We start from the raw sequence: 6075 nt of genomic DNA on the forward strand, positions 1-6075 counted from the left end.
TGCCTCTGCACAAATCTTTACCATCCTTAAGAAACAAAGAAATCCACCAGCCCTGAATGGTTTACTGCTATATTTTTTTTCCCTAAGGAAAATTATCTGGATTTTAAATTGGTTAAATAATGTTTTATTTTTTTTACAAGAAGCAAGTACCTGACACTTTCCCAGTGGCAGACACATAATATCCTTGTAGGATTTTTTTTTTCTTGTTTTCTGTTTAACAAGTACTTCATTTAGCTGCATTTTGTTAGAAATTATTTTAAACACCTTCAAGTACTCCTGAAACTCAAACTGCTGTATTAAGCTGCAACAGCTCAGCTTGGCATTGCAGAAAGCTTTGTGTTTGTAAAGAGTTACACAATTGGCACAGCAAATCTAATACATTCAGTTTCTTCTTTTTCTTTAAGACGCTTGATTAGAATAGGAGAAAAGGTATATCAGGACTTCCAAACATAGCACATATAGGAACAAAACAAAACCTCCTAATGGTCTAAATTCACCAAAGCATACATGCAGCTACAGGTTCTTTTCTTCTTGGTTGCTTTTGTGCCATCACTCTGGAAACAGCTGACTGGACACACCTTCTCACAAGTGTGCAGATATGCCCTTGGGATGAAATCTATAAATTAATAGGTGCTATGGCAGGCTGATGGGTCTGACTCACGGGGGTGAGAACTGAGAACTGAAACTGAGTGGTTTAGACATTTGTAGTGTGGTCAAAATGTTTCATATATCTCTAGGTCGTGTATAGCGCCATGTACCGTACAATGACAAGATTTTAAAAGCTACTTTGGTTATGGCTGGAGCACTGCCACGTTTTTCTCTATCACTTATAGTAAGCTGATTGCAAGAAGTGCTGAGTACCTGGACCAATCCCCAGGGAAGACCCCATATGTTTGGTGAGCAATGAAAAAAGATTCCCGTGGTGGAAGGGTCCATGTAATGAACTAACACAGTGTACATGATATGCAGAAATTGACACTATCAACAAAAATAACGATTTCCATTATTAATGCCTTGCACTAAGAGGAGTTCAAAACTACTATTCTGTTGAAAAAAGACAATTATAATAATTGTGCTTATTAATATAAATAAAATATAAAAAAATTTGGGTATCTATTTAAAAATATTTTAAAGTGAATCCCATTCTGCTCCAGAAATATCCACCCTGAACCCTTAAAGCTCTGTTCCAAAATCTATGGTTAGGTACTGAAACTACAGCTGTTTGATTTTCAAGGTGCTGAGTAAACTCAGGTCCCATTGACTGCAAAAGGATTTGTGGGTTCTCAATGCTTCTGTAAATCTGGCCATTGATAAAAGTTTCTAGATATGATTTTAAGACTCTTACCAGGAGCAGGCAGCCTTGAAAATCCCAGATAAACAGCTTACAGAAGCAGGGTGATACGCAGCACTGGGTGATGGTCGATTTGACTACATACAAAAATGTACAGAACACAGAGTGAATATGGGAGAGATGAGAGAGGATAAGAAGTGCCTAAGCACTAAAAATCATGTAGATGTACAGAGGTGTGTTAGAGCTTGCAGAAGAAGAATTATATTTCTTCAGTGCAAGTAAACTTGGACTTAGTTTTGAACTAGCACATGCTCCTAGATCCTGCATAACTCCTGGAACAAAAAAAAAAGAAAAGAAAAGAAAAGAAAAGAAAAGAAAAGAAAAGAAAAGAAAAGAAAAGAAAAGAAAAGAAAAGAAAAGAAAAGAAAAGAAAAGAAAAGAAAAGAAAAGAAAAAAGAAAAGAAAAGAAAAGAAAAGAAAAGAAAAGAAAAGAAAAGAAAAGAGTAAAATTTACTCAATACCAGGGTAGGACATGGAAAACTGAACAGTTGCTGAAGCAAGTTTTTCAGAGAAGCTGTCTGTACCCAGGCTATAACATTCATTAGGAAAAGATGTCAGAGGTAAAGGGCCTGAACAGGAGTTTAGAAAATATGTATAACAAATAGGATATAATAAATTCTATTTCAATACATACTACAGAAGGCTCCATCTCCTAGATCAGGAAAACATCTCCTGTATATTGAAACCTACTTCCTCCTAGCAGACAAGGAAAACATCTTCCTAGCCTTCCTCAGTTCCACTAGCAGGCCAGCCTTGTATGTCTGTCTTCAGAACCCCAGCGCACACATACACTATCTGGAGGCCAGAGTACAGCAATAACACATGAAGTGGGTTATATACCACCCCCCTGCTCTCAGCACAAACTTTCTGATTGTGCTTGTGGCCATCATTAACTCACAGTGGTCAGAAGCACTCTACTGCTTTTTATCAGTGACCTATAACAGCTCTTCACAGTTTGTGCTGTAAGACTTTAACCTGCTACGTGGGGTAAAGGCTTCCACTACATTCCTTCAGCAAGAGCCACTAGGATTTTAACACTGCCACATGCCTGAAGTATTCCATAAAATGTAGAGGAGCAGGAATCCATTTCCACTCAACAATCCGCTGGTTTAGTGGATGTGATTGGATGTGATTTGGATGTGATTCTGGATGTGATTGCCAGCTCACGCTTTGTGTGTTGTAAGCAGCTAAAGAAGAAGCTGCTGCCAGGTGTTGCCAAGGGACAGCAAAAACAGTGGTCACACAGATTGTGCCCCACACAAGTGTCCTTGACATAGGTGACCAAAGGTTGGTTGTGCAACTCTGCATTGCAGCATTATAAGAAACTTCTTAATAGACCAAACTTCCCATGCAGCTCTTCAGTGCTCAGGAAGTTCAGCCACTTCTTGGTCTTCAGCAGCCCTGCTGCTGTCTGTGAATGTTGGGCAATTCCAAATGTTCTGTTTGTGTTATTATTTTCTTTCTAAGAGCCATCAATCAAAGAAAGAAACTTCACTGAACCCCCCGGTGTTCAAAAAGTTGGTTATCTAGGCTGTCCCACTGCTATTTGACTTGAATTGAACAAAAGTAATTAACACAAAGTGTCCGGGTCCTGCAAGTTGAACTGCTGCCCCTGCTCCTGTGCAAAGAGGTCTGAGTTCTCATCTTTGATGGCACTTGCAGTTAATAAATTTGCCGGCAAGACTGTTAGCACTCTGCAACTATGGACTCTCATTAGTGTGTAGTTCTAAAAATCTTTTAGAAAGGGTTTTTGCAGAAAAATGTACTTCTGAGATGGGGAGAAAATAAAGTAATTAAGGATTTTTAGATACAAAACCATCATAATATTTGATTTTATACTACGATAGTCCAGAAAACTTGTCCTTAGTTACATGGGCAAGTTTTTGAATACTTTTGAGGCCTCATGACTTCTTGGAAGGATTGTGTTTGTTATAACTACCAGGCTATCATGGTTCAAACCTGAAGTACTAAAGAAAGTATCATGGCTGGACCTTAAAGTCTGTCCTTCTTCAAAAGTTGCTTTCTCCCAAAGTTACCTGCAAAATTGTGAGGCCTTTCTATTCAGTTCCACCCCAGCTGAGACATACCAGTAGAGGTTGTCAGATAGACAGGCCTCTTGCCAAACCAAACAAAAATAAACTGGTATTCTGGTTCAACATTTTATTTTGCTCTGCACCCCATGAGGCCTATGACTACAAAACTCAACAACAACATTTTGAAGTAAATAAATCTTCCTATTTCTACACAAAAAACCCCCAAGTGGGACAGAAATCTGATGCTGAACAAGATCTGCCAAGGATCTGGTGGGGAGTGGGAGTATTAATACTCTGAATTAGGCAAAGGGTAGAGATACCATGGAATTCATGATTATTTAATTCTCCCAACTTTGTCACAACACTTACACCTCCTCCTTCTTCATTTTGTGTCCCACAAAAGTATGAGCTCAATTCCGTGCACTCCGCTCATTTCACTTTAAAGAATCTTTTGAATAGACAAATTCCTCTGAAGCCTTGTGTAGTGTGACCATTAGAATAGAGAAATTTAACTATGCGTTGTAAGCATGCACCTTCTGCATCTAATGCTTAGGCCAATGCAATGTGGTGCATTACATGACAAGATGTCACATTTCTTGATGAGACATGGTGGCCAGGGATGCTGAAAAAAATGGACATTTTCTTTGAACGGGTTCAGCAATCTGATTTAACTACAGGGCAAGTACCTAAACTAGTGCCTGCTCAACATGACGGATGAATTAGCTAATAAATCCTGAACCTGTAATTTCTCGTTTGTCTTTGGTTTCTGAGAACCTTGTTGGAAGCTTTTTGAATGCTACTGCATTGCAGAGCATACGTAGTTAGGCTTGCAAAATACTGCTGATGGGATACCTCTTTCCTTCATTTGGAATGGGCTCATTTCCAAGTCATGATCTACGTCACCATCTTTGGGATCCAGCGTCTCTCTGCCATTCAACATTTAGCAACTCTGTTAAAAGACAAACAGAGGGCTGGGAACCAGTTTTCTCAAGGGAAAAAAATGTCCTTTCATTGTTGGGCTTTCTCTGTGCCTGGGCATGCTACATTTCACTATTAATCCTGACACAGACCTCATACTCAAAACATGTCTAAATAAAACCCTCATAAAAAAATCAGGATTTATTATTCTAATCTCATTTAGGTCATACAGTGGCGTAAAACAGTACAAATTCAGGGCCTTAACCCATAATCCTTAAGGCAGCAAAAGCTTCCATTGGCTTCACATAAAGTAATACTTATGCTTCGAGGGCAGGAGCTCACCACACAAACTAATCAAAGTAATGCAAATACCTTTAAAGCAAGAAAAGTGTGGTTTCATAATTTCAGCCCATACTTGAGCAGAAGAAAATTTTTTCAAAATATGTAACTCAGTGAATAGAAGATTGAAAGAGACAAATTCTGGAAACAGAAGCATGTTCTGGAAACACCATGAACATGAGTGCCTTTGTTTCATTTTTGAGCTTTGTCTTTATCAGGCTGGTTGAATGTTGATTTCACGCTGTCCTGCAGACTTCTCCATTGTGCAATATGGAATAGGAGCGGTGTGAAGGTTGGAGTTGTAGTTTGGATTCTAGACTGGTAAGAAAGTCCTGGGCACCCTGAAATTTCTGTCTGTGTTGCATGTTACTTGGGATTTAAAGCAAGACTCAGCAAACTGAGATCTAAGATTAAGAAGAATCAAAACTGATTTGTTGTTTTTCACTGTTAAAATAATTCTTTGCAGCTTTCAGTTTCCTGGATGTCTCCATAACCCAGAAAGACACTTTGAATCCTTGCTAGCTCAAGCAGAATATATCCTCTACTTTGCTAGCCTTCTCTGCTTTCTTTGACTCACAGTTTACACTGTACTTACTCCTTTGCACCCACCCCAGCCTCCACTGGAAAAACCCATCAAAAGGGAACTAAAGCAGTTGGGCATTTCCCTTCAGTGGGGATTCCCTTAGACAGATCCGTCAGCTGTGTATGAGCTGGCTGGAAAAAAGATGTGGATTAGATGTGTACTGATAACAGAGGAAGGGGGATTTGAGTGCTAAAGGTTACTTGGCCCAGTGTCTGGGCATTTCACACTACCTGTGACATTTCCTTGCAGGGAACATATCTTCTTTTCACAAGAATCTTGACAGATAAATAACAAAAGTCCATTTGAAAAGGGATTATTTTAGTCACATCCAGGAAAGTGAGTTAATGAATTTTCTTCGCTTGGCTTCTGATACTTAGACAATATGAAGCCTCTGGCTCACAGCTTAAAAACAGCTCCATGTTAGAAATCACCTGATTCAGCTCTGATTATCTGTTCATTCAAGCAACTGAGAATTCAGCTGTGGAAGCAAAAGCCCAGAATCTTGATTAAGCCTTCTTAGGTTAATGTCTCAAGAGGATTTTTAACTCCAATGTCCTAAATCCATGCCAGCTAGTGCTGACACCCAGGTTAGCTCTGAGGAAGATGAGGGTTAGTTGGGAAGTGTGGTCACAGACAGGCCTGAGCAGCTCGGTGCTCCTTCAGTTTCTGAAACTGCGTCGCCTGTGCTCTGAACAGGGCCACTGCAGAAACTTGTCAGCTACAGGGCTGTCCTTGGAGTATTGATGAAGACAGTTTTGTTGGTGAAGGACTCCAGTCTAGCCTTTCTCGGATATAAAAACAAGGTGGAGAGGGATGGCTACTGTAGCTGGAAGCAAAGGATCTTGTCTGCC

Source organism: Motacilla alba, chromosome 3 (assembly GCF_015832195.1).
Source record: "Motacilla alba alba isolate MOTALB_02 chromosome 3, Motacilla_alba_V1.0_pri, whole genome shotgun sequence".
In the NCBI taxonomy this organism is placed as follows: domain Eukaryota; kingdom Metazoa; phylum Chordata; class Aves; order Passeriformes; family Motacillidae; genus Motacilla; species Motacilla alba.